Below are 15,395 nucleotides of genomic sequence, written 5' to 3' on the forward strand. Positions count from 1 at the left end.
AAAGAGGCTGCCCTGATGTCACAAAAAGTGCTGATTTTATGCAGGTAGGGCTGCTTGGCTCCTCCCTCTGGGTGGAGCATCTCCCCATGGGATGATGTAACTTTACCAGTCATGCAGTGAGTTATTCAATGGCCATTAACAGAAGATCTCTCCCCGGAGGGAGACATTGTTCTTGGAAGGGATAAGAAAACTGCCCAACCTCCAACAGATGGCAATAGAATACATGCTTATTTTACAAGCCAGGACAACAACCCAATAGATTTATTCCAGGTGTTCCAAGTAACTTAATGCCTCCGTGTCATGGCTGTGGACAAGGGGCACAATATTCATCATAAATTATCCTAAGACTGAACAAAGACTCCAGCCTAGCACCAGGGAACTCTTATACTTTTATTATAAAGTTGCCATAACTCCAGCAATCAGCCCACTATTTATTCTCAAGAAATAATTTTACAAGATTAACAAGACATTAATTTTACAAGGATTCCACCAAGCTCCCCCCTCCTCCTACAAATTTCTTAAAACTTCTAGCTAACAAATCCTTAATATTTTACAACACCCTTCCACGGGGTATCTAAAGTTACTTCTAACCACAGTTTTCCTGGTGCAGCAATCAGAATGTTTGAGACAAAACATCCTTATGCCTGGTCCTCCACACTCAGCACGTTTTCATTGTCTTTCAGCAGCAGCAGAGGCTCAACCAAAGGGGTTCAATTTACAAACTCACTTTTCTTGCTCTGACCATGAATGCTGGGATTCACTTCTTGAGGTCTCTCAGAGAATTATTTCTTTTAAAAAAGAAAATGCTCACTTCAGTTATCTTTAGAAAGTGCTGGTGGAAGAAATGGTTGCTTTTATGGAGTGCAATACACAATCAGGCAGAATGGGATTCTAGGAAAGCATTTTTTATATTGATTCACCGCTCTTTGGGCCAAGGGAGAGTGAAGTTAAGTCATGCTGGTGCTTTATGTGTGCAAATAGTAGAGCTTCTTGTCCTTTAATCACCCAAAGCATCTGGGGAAAAAAAAAAAAAGTGACGTTCTTTAAAATTCAACTTCCAAATGGAAATATATACAAAGATATTACTTTGAGTAATTTAAATGGCTTAGCTTTCAAATAACCTTTCAAAATCAAAATTTTTGTCTGAATTTAGCTAATTTTTTAAAATTTAATTCCTTGTGTGCTAAACTGGAGGATAAGAAAGTGCAGGGTATGTGGCATTTGCTTCTTTTCCTTCAGTCCTTAGTTTCTGCATTTTTTTTTTTTTTCCAGGAGGGTGGGGAGGGAAGAGTCAGAAAATTCTGTGGCTTCTAAATTTATTCTAAATAGAATAAAAGGGAAAACTAGGGAAATCTGAAAGATTCAGGAGGATGGATGTCAGCAGGGAAGCAATTAATATAGTAAAAATTCATTATATAGGTCCAAGGGCCATAAAGAATAAAATACCTGGTTCCTCAGAGCATAATAGCTGGAAAAACAGAGGCATTGTGTTGCTTCCTTTGACTAAAGGTGCCGTTCTAGGGACTCTGATTTAATTTGTTAAGGAGTTCCCTTAATCCCTGCTGGATTCATTCCAGGACACACAGGTCCTTCCTTTACAGACATGGGTGACACACAGCTCCCAAGGCTTCCAGTGACTCTCTCGATTTCTCCATATGGAGCACAACTAACACAGCACAAGGGCCCTGGAAGCCTCTGCAAGAGTAATTCACAAATCTTTATTCTCATTTACAATGCACCCAGCTTCAGCAAACAGGCAGGGTGGAGGAAGGAACCAGCCCACCAATGCACCCAGGCAGAAATCAGTAACCAGTCTCCTTCCTCTCTCCTTATTGCTCACACAGGAAAACATTCCTCTCATTCTTCCTTGCCCTTGAACTGATGGGGAATGTGCTGAAGCAGTCCTACAGCAGCTTAATTACTTATCACAAATCTTTTAAATTAGTTTATTCTCATTAATGTGGCATCTGGGAAATGGGCATTAAACCATCAATGACCTTTTTGCTAATAAAAGGCCTCAGAGCTTGTTATTTGGAGGGTACTTCTCATCCAGAGCTTTACCTCCACATCAGGGTAATCAGACCAGTTTTTCTTGCTGAATTTGAAACTGCTAGCAATGAGCCTGCAGAGGTTTTATTTAGAAGCTGGTCAGACACACAGGCAGTGCTGCTGCTTCATTCTGCTGGTATATTTCACCATAGGTGACCCTCTCTACAAAATTTGGGTGTATCTGTGCTGCTGTTCAGGAACTGCAAACAGGCAGGTGACAGGAATGGTGACATTGCAGAGGAATTGGGCAGAAAATTCACTTCAGGTGGGCTTGGGAATGGTGCTGAACCCTTGGGATATCAGGCCCAGCTACCTCAGGTGTGCCTGAATCCACCACTGCATCCTAAACCTCAGCTGTGCTGGCCTGGCTTGGGCCACAGTCTATTTAAACAATCACAGTCAGGTTCTAAATTTTATCCATTTTTAGCTGTTCAAGGTAATAAGCACACTTCTGGATCATTTCCTGTCTAGGCAATTAAAAGTCAATTACTGAAAGAATCTCTCCCCTGAAAAAATGAACATATTTTATTATAGCTTTCTATTAATTTCTAATAAATAAGGAGGAGACCAGAGCAGTCTGCAACAAACTCTGAAGGGCACTGCTTAAAACTGGAGGAAAAGAGTTCCTGGACTGCCAACCCATTGTTATATCCAAGCTTTTCTGTGATTCCTTTAAAGCCTCCTTTCACACCATTCAGCAAATTAAGTAAGGAAACCAGTCTCTTTTTGTAACCATTTCCACACTGTCAGGATAAGTGTTTATAGACAGGTAGGATCTGTGTTGAGACATTCATCTTCTTCTTCCCTTGCAGTCGCATAAAGTGGCAAAATTTACGCAAATTCAGTGAAAATTCAGTGACAATGTCAAGAAATAAATTGTTTTTATTTTTTTTCTCTGTGTGAATATAAAAATGGAAAGGTAAATTGTGATAGAATCTCCTTTCTAACCAGGTTAAACTTGTCTTTGTCCGCTGAAAGGAATTACCTGAAAAACTGAGCAAGGATGCTAATGGCAGTAGTGCAGGATTTATGCCCTGGTGTCTTTCTCCTAAGATGGACCAGGCACAGGTGAGCCCTCACCAACTCAGCCTTCAGCTGCAAGCACAATTCTCCTGATTTATTTCAGGATATTGAGACACAATATCCATCATTTGTGTTAGCCTTAGGCCCAATTTTATGCTCCATGGCACTGATGGTGTCAGGTTGAAGAGTATGTTGGTGACTTGAAATGGAGATACCAGAAATGGGATTAATCTGAGCAAAAGCAGACATTCCTGGTGTAGATAACTGCACTGTATCTTCTTGTCCTGCGCTCCCTTAGCAGGTGCCAGAGAGGAGGAGGAGACACTAACAGTGCTATTCATCTTGTGCTGAAACAGGCTTCTGAACCTGGGCAGATAAATCACTCTAAAATGTTTCTTTTTCACACTGGAGGCTAAGGGAACTCAGCTGGACAAGTAAAAATACCTAGACAGGGGATAAGGGCCTCAACACTGCAGTGCACTTGGTGCTTCTTGCAGAACAGCATTTTCTCCACCCTGTTGTCCATTTCTTCAAACATCCTGGCTAACAAGGGTTGTGGAAAAGGCAATAAAACTGGTTAGGGACAGCTGTAAACAGTGTGACCATTCCAGGTATTCTTCAAAGACAGTGCTGGATAAATCAAGTTTATGATGAACAGAAAATATCTCATTGCCACAGCACTTCTTCCTGCTATTTAGAAGAAAAGTTGGGTGCAAAACTGTAGGTAAAATTATTAATTGTAAGGCAAAGTTGCCTTCAGGCAATGCATTCTTGTCTATCCGTACAGTGATTTGATCTTTCCCATTACCTGTGACTGACAAGCTACAGTGAAGAAATGAGTAGATGTCTTAAAATGTCTAGGAAATTCCTTTCCAGAATTCCATTTCTGATGACAGCAAAGTTCAGAGGGGGAAAGGAAATAGAAATTAGAATTGAAGTGTGTGTTCCTGTTGTGACAGCCATTAAAGGTACATTTATCAAACACAATGACTGCCATCAAAAATCAGACTTCCAATCTAAATTTGTAGTTCCTTCTGCAAAAGGAGGCTTTTTCTAGGAATCCCAGTAGGCTCAGACTGACTAAGGGAAGGAGGCTGTATACGAGACACATTTGTCTCGTATGTTGTGAAAATGTTGTGAAACAGAAGTTAAAAAAAAAAAACAACAAAAAAAAAAACACGCAGTTTTTTGAGGATTTTTGTTTGGTTTTTTGTTTGGTTTTTTTTTTTTTGTTTTTTTTTTTTTTTAATTTCCTGGCAGAATCTGCTACTTTAATAGCTTTGGACAATCCTGATAGTCTTGGAAATAAAGCATCAACATGCAGAAGGAGGAAAGGACTTTTAATGAATACCAAAATATTCAAATGTGTGTTTGCTATTCCTGGTGCAAGTAATAACAGGCATTTCAGTGCAAGGAAAATGCCAGCCAAATAGGAAGCAGTCTTAATGAAGTGTTGACAGCGTCCTAACTAACCCCCAAACATTCATCCTTTGCCATGAATACACAAAACTCCAGAGACATTTTGAAGGAACTGACTTCCCCTGGCTCAGATTTGCAGCTTACCCAGAATGAGGCACAGGCCCATTGAAATGCAAGTGGTGGGAAAGAGTCTGAGGCACTGATGGGAAAAGTGGCAACCTAAGGTAAAGCTTTGCTGCATTGCAATTCCCACCCTGAGGGTTCACCAAGGGTTGTTTTTTTTTCCTGTGTGAGGTCTGCATCTCAATCTAAATCCACCCAACAGTGAACACACTGACCACAGTCCTTACATCAACACGTGGCATCAGTGATGGCTTTATTTTGACAATATTTAATTAAGTATCAAGCTGGAAGTAAACATCAAACCCAGGGAAAGAACACAGAGATTAATGTGAGCAATAACTGGAGATGGGACTTATTTATAACAACAGACTATAACAAATCCACAACTGGCACATTGTTGCACACCTGTTATTTTGCTGCAGGTCATAATAGTTGAGAATTTCCTGGGCCTAAGCTAAAAGAGAATTACTATTAGTTGTTCATAGCCCAAAGCTCTTGAAGCAGATCTAAGCCATTCAGTATTTCCTGCAGGGAACAAGGAGACACCCCAGGTTATCTCCTGTGCTGACCCTCTGTATCTGCAGAGGTTTTATAACAGATTTTTACTGTGAGCTTCATGCTTGCCAGGATGGCTCATCTCATCTTGTCTGAAGGGTGGCACAAGATGTTTTGTGGTATTTCCTCACCACTGCTTCACTTTGGAGCTGGAGCATGAAATACTCTTTAACACCAGCACTCAACCCTGGACAAAAGCAAAGAACTGGGCATTATAGATTCATGTGTTACAGGGAAAAGATATAATAAAGCATGAGAGAAAATACAGCAGCTGTGCTGAGACTTGGAGCCAGATTTGGGATGTGTGTGCCTGGAGGGGCAGGACCAAAGCATTCTGTCCTTCACTGCTCTCCTGAGGGGGTGATGCCCAGGGAACTGCAGCAGGTTCACACACATCCCACAAATGGATAAGCTGGAATTGTGGAGGTTAAATCCATTTATCTGTCTCACCTGTGCCCAAGGTGTTGGCATTGGAGGGGGTCAGGCAGTCTGGGACAGCTGGGAAAGTCGTGGGACATTTTCCAGGCTATAATTAATGCAGATCAGCACTGACTGCAGTGTGCACTGCTGGAAGGAAGTTTTATTTTTTAAGGGGTTTCCCCCACGCATCCTCCTTATTCTTGACAGATGAATGAAAAAAAAGGAGACAGATAATACTTGAGATGAACCACTGGAAAATTATCATGTCATGGTCCTCTGCTGAGTGAAAACACAGGTAAACAAATGCTGTGAGTCTCCCGCAGAGGAGCACTCACAGCATATCTCACTGGCTATAACACTAGTGAGAGACCATTTCCTTCTCTTCTTTGCCATTAGACATTTGATTTCTCAAAACACAGTGGCCACATTGTCTGTGAGTGACACATTATTCCTCTACACCCACAAGCAGAAACCTTTTTGATCCTATAACCTACCCCAGCCCTCAGACACCCATGGAGTGGGTTCAAAATGCATAGGTTTTTTGTTTCTTTTCTTAGAGCTGGATGTCAGGTTCATTGATTTCCATAATTAATGCATGTCTCACATGTGTCCCACATCCATATACCCGTGTTCTTTCCCATCAGCTTAAGGATTTATTTTTGACTGGGCACTTTAATATATGTGCCTTGATTAAACTGAATTTTCTGATTTGATTTGATTGCCTTACACAAGGCAAATCTTTCACAATGTACAAAGCAGTCTCTCCAGCTTCAGATTTTTAGTAATTTTTCTTGTGCCTTTCCCTCTGTCTGTCTGTTGAGCTTTGTTGACTGTGCTGGGTAAGGACTGCAGAATTGCCTCATCCTCTAACACATCTTCCTAAGCATGGATTGATGGCTGGAAGTAACCATCCCAAATATGAAAAGAAATGAAAGTAAGTTGCACTGCATATCCGTTTGGATATAGAAATATGGATAGATCAGCAGCACATACAGATGAGTATATATTTGTATTATTTTATAGCATTAAATAGCCTTTAAAGAATTGCTGCACCCACTCTGGTTACCTGCAGTTCCAGGGTGAATTAGTGGCCCTGCATGCAGTTTATGCTTTTGTTTTATATTACACATCAATAAAAGCACATCAAATTCAAAACCATTCTCATTTATGCATGGAAACTTCGAGGCAAAACAGTGCAGCAGCTGCCTTGTTATGAGTTATAGGGCAGTCATTTGTTCAAGTCAAAGAAAATACTGCTGCACTTCCAGCTAAGAAAGCACAACATGACCCCACACTGCACCAAACTCCTGGCTTAAATGTAGCAGGAAAATTGATTAAATTATCCATTCTTTGGGGGCAATCTGAAAAGACAGCAGCCCATTACACCTGGTGTGGCTCTTCAGCCCTGCTCCAAAGGGAGAACTGTTAATGGGAACTAGAAATCCAAAGCACAATCACACTGTATTGAGTGGCCAGGACAGATGTGGTGCTGTCAGAGATATGTAAAAACAAATCCACAAACGTCCTGCAGTACAACATCTTTCACAGCAGGGGAGAAAAGAGGATATTGTCTCTTCTCTCCTTTGTTCTCCTCAAATCATAAAGTTGACATTCTCCTGACAGAATAAGGGATTTTAGCCTTTTGAGTTCAGCCCATTGGAATTCTGTACACAGAGGCTGCTTAGATTGTGGCAAGCATTGAGGGAAGGGCATCCACAGAGAGAAGCTGCCTTCTGGAGCACAGTGTGGACACTCAAGAAATGACAATATTTTGCCTCTTTGCCCGTCTCTGATCTTGGAATTATGGAATAGAGGCACCTGTGGGACCTCTTGATGCTGCAGGGAGGTAACAGGCTGCAGTTGTGCCTTCCCTGGACACAGACGTGGTGACCCACCAGAGTATTTGCCACACAGAATGGTGAGATGGAGGAAGAATGGAGCTCCTGAGGATATCTCTGTGTGCTCTCCTCCCTGCTCCACTCCTCAGAGCTGGAGAACCTCTCATATGAAAACAAGCTAAGAGAGGTGGGGTTGTTCAGCCTGGAGAGGAGAAGATGAGTGGTAAATGTGGCATTGGAAAATGAAATAAAATTTAAATTAATATTATTAAAATTAAATGGCTTTAAGCTGAGGGAGAATAGATTTAGATTAGATATTAGGAAGAAATGCACAGGGTGCCCAGAGAAGCTGTGGCTGCCTCATCCCTGGAAGTGCCCAAGGCCAGGTTGGATGGGACTTGGAGCATTTTGGTCCAGTGGAAACTGTCCCTGCTCATGGCAGAGTGCTGGAACTGGATGATCTTGAAGATCTATTCCAACCCAAACCATTCTCTGGTTCTAATTTAAATTAATAACCTTTTATTTTAAAGTAATTGGAATAGCAATAGTGAAAAAAAGAAAATGTTGCCCTTCTAGGCTTCAAAGTACTTTGGAAGTATTATCTCATTAACATTAAGTAAGGTAAATGCACAGCATTCTTTGGCTTGTTTAATGCATTTGGAAGGGGTGTCTTTTTCTTCCTGTGTCTAGCAATTAGCATAATTTTAGAAATGCACTTTAATTACACATAAAAATAGAATAAATATTTTTGCATCATTTTGATTTAAACAAGCACTTAATTAAGCCTTATTAAGACCTGCCATATGCTTTGCATACCATAGGTTATTCTAAGTGCACCTCTTCTGGAAGTTTTCAGCTTGGGAGGAATTTACATTATTTGACATGGGCAGCCTGGTTTGTTACTGACTCAAAATTACAGACGCAATAAATAATTATGATTAAAAGCACATTAACACTGTAATAACAGGGTGATTGTTTTGATGGCTCCTAATAAGCCACTGTAGCTGAAAGGGCATCAAGCAGCACTTGTGAAGCACTGAGGATCTGGCAGGATTGCAAGTTCAGTGGTAGTTAAAAGTGGATTATTCAAGTTACTGCCAATTTTTGATGTGCTTCCTTGCCACTGCTCAGCTTGCTCTGTGCCAGTTGTCACAGTGAAATCTTCTGGAATTTTTTGCTTCAATCCTAAAACTTTCTAAGTTATAGGGCCCAAAAGACCAGTAGCTCAAAAAGATGATTTTCCTTCCCTTTATTTTCGCCCAGTTCCTCTGAGTTTTAACCTAGTACTTTTTCTGTTTGACTTTGTGCTTGACTAAAGCACAGATTGTTTTTGACAGAGCAGATAGAAGGAAATCTAGAGGTTTTTTCCTAAAGGGAGTTGGGGATGCTGCTCTTCCTGAGAGGGAATGAATTAAGTCCAAATTTGGCATTATTTAAATCATCAAGTAGCATTACTTTTCCTTTTATCTATCATCTTTTCTTTCTTTGAATTTTAATTTCATTTTAATTTATTTTTGGTCTCTATCCATTGAAGGAAAACAAGACAAATAAACATTTGTTTTCATTAGAATGGAAAAATTTTAAAGACTTGTATACACACATTTTTGCCAACATTATGAGTTTCTTGAATCAGTACAGATCATATCTTCTTTCTTATCAACACTTTTGTAACATTTACTATGTACAAACTTTAGCAGAGGTAGTGTTAGAGCTCTGCCTCCTTTTCCATGGAGACAAAAGCAGCATATAAACTTAAATTTTCAAGTCTAGTAAAGAAACTGGAAAGTAAAATTCCCTCTACCATTCTGAGTGTTAAACTCTTTCTGGGATGATTCAGTTCACCACTCTGTTTGTATAAGTACGTCTCCAAATTGCATTTAAAAAAAAATGCAGTGGAATTGAAAATCAATGGGTTTCAAAGTGCAGGGGGTTCAGATACTTTAATTTGGCTGTTGGGAAAAATTTCTTCACCAAAAGGGTTGTGAAGACCTGGCAGTGGTGGGATCACCACCCCAGAGGGATTGAAAGGCTTTGTGGATGTGGCCTTGGGGACATGGGTCAGTGGTGGCCTTGGCAGTGCTGCGGAGCAGTTGGACTCAATGACCTCAGGGGTCTTTTCCAGCTGAATGATCCTGGGAATTCTCTGTCAAACAGGTTGATTTATCCATGTGATTAGAGCTCCATGACCAGAGCTGTCTGTCAGCAGATGGGTGAAGCCAAGCACATCAGAAACCTTCAATTCTGGCCCCTCTGGGCTGTGTTGGCCACAGCTTGAATCCTTTCCTTCTCCTGACTGACCCACCTTGGGCTTTAAACGGCATCAAGCTCACTTAGAAACTGCAGCTGCTCCACACACTGCTCTCTGCCCCTTGTGATTTCTTCCTCCAGCTTTTCTCTGTGTCCTGGCAAATCTCAGCTGGTGATTATTGAGTGTGGCTTTGAGTGAGCCCTGCTCTTCTTAAACCTACCCAGGGACGTTATGGAGAGAAGCAGCTTGGTTTGGACTTTTTCACTCATTGAAGGGAATCATATCAGTCAATCTGCATCTGTTGAAGACATCCATCCCACAAAGAATAATGAGTGGAAAAGGATTAATTCAACAGATGAATGTTCACCTAAATACTTCCTTTCTTTCCATAGAACAAAGTCTTGTACGTGCATTTGCCAGGAACTCACCCTCTGGAAAATCCTTGGCTTGTCAGAGGCTGCAAGTCCTCTCAATACCTTTCAAGCCCTCAAGCTCAAAATGGAACCTGATAAATTACCCTCTGGGTCACAGGCTTTGGACTGGCATCTCACTGATGAAAATCTGTTCACCTATCCAGGAAAAATGCTACAGAAGTGCATATAGACACACACATGGGAGAAGATTGATGTTAAGGATGGATATAGAACGTTTTCAAGGTCTTATAAAGGTAAACTCATTGGCCTGTTTGCCTTTATATTAATTTTTTAAAGGATTTTTTAGTCCCATGTTGCTTGCCCAGTGAATATTTTATTTTGCATTTATATATTAACCTACAGACTGCAGCTGTTTGGAATCATATCAGTAAGGGGGAAAGAGAAAAACATTTTCTTTAAAGTGATCAAGCAGAAGACTGTTTGCTGAACAAGGTTTGTATCACATAGAATAGCTCAGCCTTATTAAAAGCATCTCAATTCCCACAAGCAGCAAGAAATGTTTTGCTTTGGGGGACAGGCAATCTATGGTGTGACTTTTGAAAGAGAATCAGTTCAGTGCAGAGGGTCTCTGGGTTTGACAAAATAATGATTCGTTTTGGCTAACTAGTGTGCAATCATTCTGAGTTTAATCAGAAAAAAACTCAGAGCTGATCACAGGCTTGCAGTCCTAAATTGGCATAATGTGGTGTGTAACTGAGAGCTTCTCACAACTGAGAGCACCACAAAAATGAGTAACTCATTACTGCTTCCTTAAAAAAAATAAAGCAGCTTTTCGCTAGGGGCAATTTCATTAAAAGCAATGAAACTCTTTTTCTCTGTAAATGTAGCTGATGTTCTGTAACTTCACAAATGCCACTGAGTGCAGAATGGAGGGGAACATGAATGAAATTCTACTCTCACTGCACCAGCATAAATCAAGGAAGACCTCATTTAAGTAAGAGAAGTTTCAGCTGTTTATGTGACACCTAAGCTGTAGATAAAATTCTCTGAGCAGTCCATTGCCCCGTAATGCCTGGCTGGTATAAATCAGTGCAGCTTTCTTAGCTCCAGCAGGAGATCTCCCAGTTTGTACCAGAAGATATATGGAGAGTGGAAGAGGTTAAAAGCAGTCAGCTGCATGGCTTTGAGCCTGGCTCCAGTGGTGCTCATATTTTCAGCATTTTAACTCCTGCTGGCTGTGCTGTCTGGTTGTTGGGGGTGTCTGAGTGTTTCAGGTGACAGGGGTTCCCAGTAGCTACTCAGAAAATCCAAGATCAGAACAGAAATCAGGAGAAATAGACTTAATATAACAAATGGCTTTGGTATAGGTCCTGTACAGCAATCAAATTCCTGTATAAAAGGGGTGTGTAGATATTTTATCCTAAATCCTTCTCTCTGTGTGTTGAGAGCAGATGCTCTTCTGTGTAGCACCAGAAAAGTTCACTCTGTTGAAGTTTTGTTTGTTCAAAAGTCACTTGAACGGATCTTAAAGACTGCAAGTATGACTTCAAGCCCCACATTTTTCAAATGGAAGCACTTTGCAAGGGCTCTCTTGGAATTACATGAAGTGGATTTGCAGTCTTGTCTTCAATAAAATCTTTATTTGCTCATGAAACTGCAAAGTTCTTTCAAATGAAGGATCATGTCTAGAGGAAGATACACAGCTCAGATATTTCCTACCTGCATCCCAGGGCTGTTCTGGTGACAGGAAATTCACACCAACACTGACTAAGTATTTCCATCCCAACTGGGGTGTTCATTCTGTAGGAATTATCAATAGGAATTAAGGAAAAATTATTTTACCTACTATTTGCTAATTTAAAAGTTGTGTACCACTGTGTTCTGTCTTGACAGTGTTGTACCATGCCAAATCTTTAGTGAGAATCGTGGGTGCATCACTATGAGAGCATATATTTTATCTTCCATGTGCTTTCATGTACTGAATTCTCATTTTCCACAATTTTTTTTTTCCAGAGCTTTCATATACATGAACAAGGGCAGAAAAGACAATGTCACAGGTTTAAAATCCATAATGTTATTTGTGTGTTATTCTGCATGAGTGTTTTTTTTTTAAAACTGCACATAGTCAGGAAAATATCAAGAAGACATTCTCCATACTTTTATTTTTAAATTGCAACAAATTTTTTTTTGCTTTGAAGAGTGAAAAATTAAATGAAAGTACTGCATTTTTGTAGTGCTGAAAGGAAAGGCTCTGTGAATGAGAAAACCTGGACTTGCTGCAGGCTAATTGCTTCACAGACAAGCCACACAAAAGAGAGTAATTTTTGAAGAACAATATCAGAGGTTTCTGATAACAGGTCTGCAGAAGTGTCACCAGATTATTCATCATTCATTCAACAGATAAAATTGATTTTTGCAGGAAACCTTTACATGTAAAGGAAGAAAAAGGAAAAAAAAGACTCTTTGAGCTTGTTGATGTATGAGAAAAGAAGACAGAAAATAAATTCAGATTTTAACAGATCAGAGTGTGGAACTATCTTATTACCAACAGTGGGGATTCATGTTGCGTATGTGGCCATTGTAAGATAAAGTGATTATCTTGCAGGGGCTAATGCTTCAAGCTCATAAGTTTTTTTTGGGGTTTTTTAACAAAAGTTTTTGAAATTGGTCATGGATTGACATATCCTCTAATCTCCTGTGATAGCCACAAGGTCAGTGGTGTACCTAGCTGTGTGGAATGTGTGCTCATAATTGAGATGAATCCAAGCATTTGAGTGCTTCCTCCAGGGGACATTTAATGGAATCATTTCATTGTGTACCTCTCAGCAGCACCAAACAGTGCTTTGAATTCACAGGAATTTTTTTTAAGTATTTCTTGTCAACAGCAAAGTTACTATGGCAACTGTATCAGTTGAAATCCTGTCAGATTTGAGTTAGATTCTGTTTTTACTAATTTGCCATTTAGGCATGATATCTCTTCTTGTTAGAACATTCAGAGGCCTGGCTCCCATATAATACATTTTTTTTTTAATAGACCAATTCTTATCATGTTTCCTTGTAGTTCCAAGGGACTCAGTGTTGCTACTTTGAATTGGCCCCTGATCTATCAATAGTTAATTCAGTTGTACACTGGAAAGCATCTAGTGGAATTTGAGATTTTTTAGGATATGATTTTGGTCCTTCAGCTGTCCTGCCATAATTTCTGTTCCTCCTTCCTCTCACTCTTCCTCTGCCCTGGTATGGATCTTCACATCCACAGGGGCTGCAGCTCCTTCAGGGATATCTGCCCCACCCTGAAGAATTTCCTGTTCTTCTGACCTTGGTGCTCCCTCAGTTGTTTCTCTGTGATTCCATTCCACTTTCCCAGCATTTTCTGTTCTTATTCAAATACATTTCCAGAGAGGCACCACAAAATTCCCTGATGGGTTCAGCTTTGTCCTGCAGTGGATCCATGGGTGTTGCTTTTGCCAAGTGACAGCCCTTGACCTCTTCTCTGAAACTTGCCAGTAAAAATTTCTGTCCCCTACAATACCCCCTGGGACATGATGCAGGACGTGTTAGAGCTCTGGGAAAATGGTCTTGTTTCTGGTCTTGTTTCTGGTTTTGTTTCTGATTCAGAAGGTGTCACCTTCAGACTTGCAGCTTGTCCCAAATTAAAGTAAGGTAGCAATTCTAAATTCCTTTAAAGCTGACCTAGGCATTGCAAAGCTCACCTGCCTTCAGTCCACTAATTATTAAGACATGAAGGTGAAAATCAGCTTAAAATTGAACCTGCTCAGAGATTTCCACAGTGAGATAGTGGGGTTGATCTGTCTGCCCTGTGTCTCCACAGGAAATCAATATTATATCTCTTATGAGGATCAGAGCAACTACCTGAAGTTCCCAGAGATGCTATTTAAATAGATGCCCCGTGGACAGTAGAAGTGAGAGATTTTCACAGGGCACTCCAACATGCCCAAAAATGAATGCCTGAGACAGCTGGAAAGAGTCATCTACTGCAAGTGAATCCCTTCTCAATGACTGTGGAGATGAGCAGCTTTAAAACCATTTCCAAATTTCTTCTGGCTCAAGTTCAGGTGGACCTGAGCCCTTGAGCTGACACAGAGAGGTGCTCACTACATGACAAATTCCTGGCATTCTGAGGCAAGTGAACTGGCAGAAGACATGACAGTGTGGCTAAATTAAGAGACAGAAGCTCCCTAATTAAAATAGACTGGCAGTACACATCTCCAGGAACAAAGAGATAAAGAGAATTAAGTGGGGCTACAGTGCAATGGTTGTGTCTTCATTGCAGGGTAGTTCTTATCCACAATGCTTCCAGCAGCTCCTGAGTTAGGACACACAGTTTGGTAAGGTCCTGACATAATGGCAGGGTGATTCCATAAATATCATCCCCTTTCCCCTAGTCCCTTGCTAGAAAACCCATGCACACAGGCAAGGTGCAGCTCAGGAAAGCTTGCCATGAGACAGAGCAGGGAAAGAACCTGCAGTCATGGTCACACCGGACTGCAGAATTAAATATTTGTTCAGTGAGAGGACTCAGTGGCTGACATTCACTTTGGGAGCCACCCACAGAAATGGGTTCATGGTATTGTGTAAAGAGCCTTCTTTTATTGCATGACTTGAAAGCCAAAGTCAGGGGAAGAGGTCCTCTTGGTGGTGGTTGTGGAACAGAACAAAATCTGCCTCCTTTGCATCATTTCACGTCAGGAGTTAATGGGAAGAGGTGCCTCGTTCCTTGGCAGTGTGGGTTGGTTTGCTCTACATCCCTGGTACGTGAAATGGAATTGCTGAGGAGATCCTGATGCACTGAACCAGACATGGCTGAAACCAGGAGCCACGAGGGCGTTGGAAACCACCAATGTCTGCCGAAGTCCTCTTGTCTCTGGCACATCACAGAACCCTTGAAATGCTTAGATTGGAATGGACCTTAAAGATCATCCACTTCCAACCCCTACCGTGGGCAGAAATGCCACCCACTTGATCAGGTTGTTCAGACCCTCATCCAACTTGGCCTGGAACAATTCCAGGGATGGAGCAGCCACAGCTTCCCTGGGCAGCCTGTGCCAGGGCCTCAGCTCTGTCTGAGCAAAGAACTCCTTCCTAACATCTAACCTGCATCTCTCCTCTTCAGTTCAAAACCATTCCCCTCTGTCCTGTCACCATCTGCCTATGTAAATCCACTGTATCTACTAGAGCCTTGTAAGTGCAGACACTTGGGAAACACACACAGAAATTTGTAATTTACACCGAGTTCTTTCTGCTCCAGAAAGCTTTTTCCAAGCCATTAGGAGTTTTACAACAGTGGTCTGTGACTGACTGTAGATCCAACAGCTGAGCAATAGC

Source organism: Taeniopygia guttata, chromosome 4, assembly GCF_048771995.1.
Source record: "Taeniopygia guttata chromosome 4, bTaeGut7.mat, whole genome shotgun sequence".
Classification (NCBI taxonomy): domain Eukaryota; kingdom Metazoa; phylum Chordata; class Aves; order Passeriformes; family Estrildidae; genus Taeniopygia; species Taeniopygia guttata.